At 41.7% G+C, this 900-nt stretch overlaps 1 protein-coding gene across 5 annotated transcripts in view; it reads left to right on the forward strand.

The window, feature by feature from the left end:
- The window catches only part of BCL11B (BCL11 transcription factor B), a 91501-nt gene extending 91120 nt beyond the window's left edge, over nt 1-381 (forward strand). For all 5 annotated transcript variants that reach the window (XM_079129490.1, XM_079129493.1, XM_079129492.1 and 2 more), the window contains one exon: nt 1-381. This exon is cut by the window's left edge and continues 6479 nt beyond it. The gene's annotated coding sequence lies outside the window, so the exon portion shown is untranslated.
- The last annotated feature ends 519 nt before the right edge of the window (nt 382-900 follow it).

Here is a 900-nt window from a genome sequence, read left to right on the forward strand (position 1 = left end):
CGGCAAGGCGAAATATTTTTATTACCTTTTCTATTACTTATTGTATGAGCTTTTGTTGTTTACTTGGAGGTTTTGTCTTTTACTACAAGTTTGGAACTATTTATTATTGCTTGGTATTTGTGCTCTGTTTAAAAAACGGGCACTCTTTTTTTTTTTTTTAATTATGGATAAAATGTTGAGATGACAGGAGGTCATTTCAATATGGCTTAGTAAAATATTTATTGTTCCTTTTATTCTCTGTACAAGATTTTGGGCCTCTTTTTCCCTTAATGTCACGATGTTGAGTTCAGCATGTGTCTGCCATTTCATTTGTACGCTTGTTCAAAACCAAGTTTGTTCTGGTTTCAAGTTATAAAAATAAATTGGACATTTAACTTGATCTCCAAACCTTGTCCTTTTCTGTGTCTTTTCAAGGTGGGGAGTGGACAGCTTATTTCCAAGGGTGAACCGAAGGTCTTTCTCCATTTTCCTGCTGACCCAAACCCTTAAGTCAGTATCCTGGAGGGGAGGGAACAATGGCCCAGAGACCAGCAATTCTCTCCTCTGGGGAAGCAGTGTGGTTTAGAGCTGTGTGCCCTGTTTGCACACAGGAATTTCCCAGGAGCTTTTAAAAAATCTCCATGTCGGGGTAGCACTGAGGCCAATTCCATCAGAATTGCTGAGGTTGGCACCAGCATTTTTGAGTGACCCAGGTGATTCTCTGATACAGTCAAGTTCAAGAACAAACGGCTTAAAAGAAAAAGCACCGGTCTGGGAATTGCCACTCAGGTCTAGTTTAATTTGGCCAGCCTTTCCTGAACACCTAGCAAGCCGTCCAGGAATCAACCAGAGGACAAGTCCCTGCCCGCAATGGCTGTGCACACTTGGGCAGGGCCTCTTGGCTTCCTGTGTATAAAATGA

This window comes from Sciurus vulgaris, assembly GCF_902686455.1.
Source record: "Sciurus vulgaris genome assembly, chromosome: 2".
Classification (NCBI taxonomy): Eukaryota; Metazoa; Chordata; class Mammalia; order Rodentia; family Sciuridae; genus Sciurus; species Sciurus vulgaris.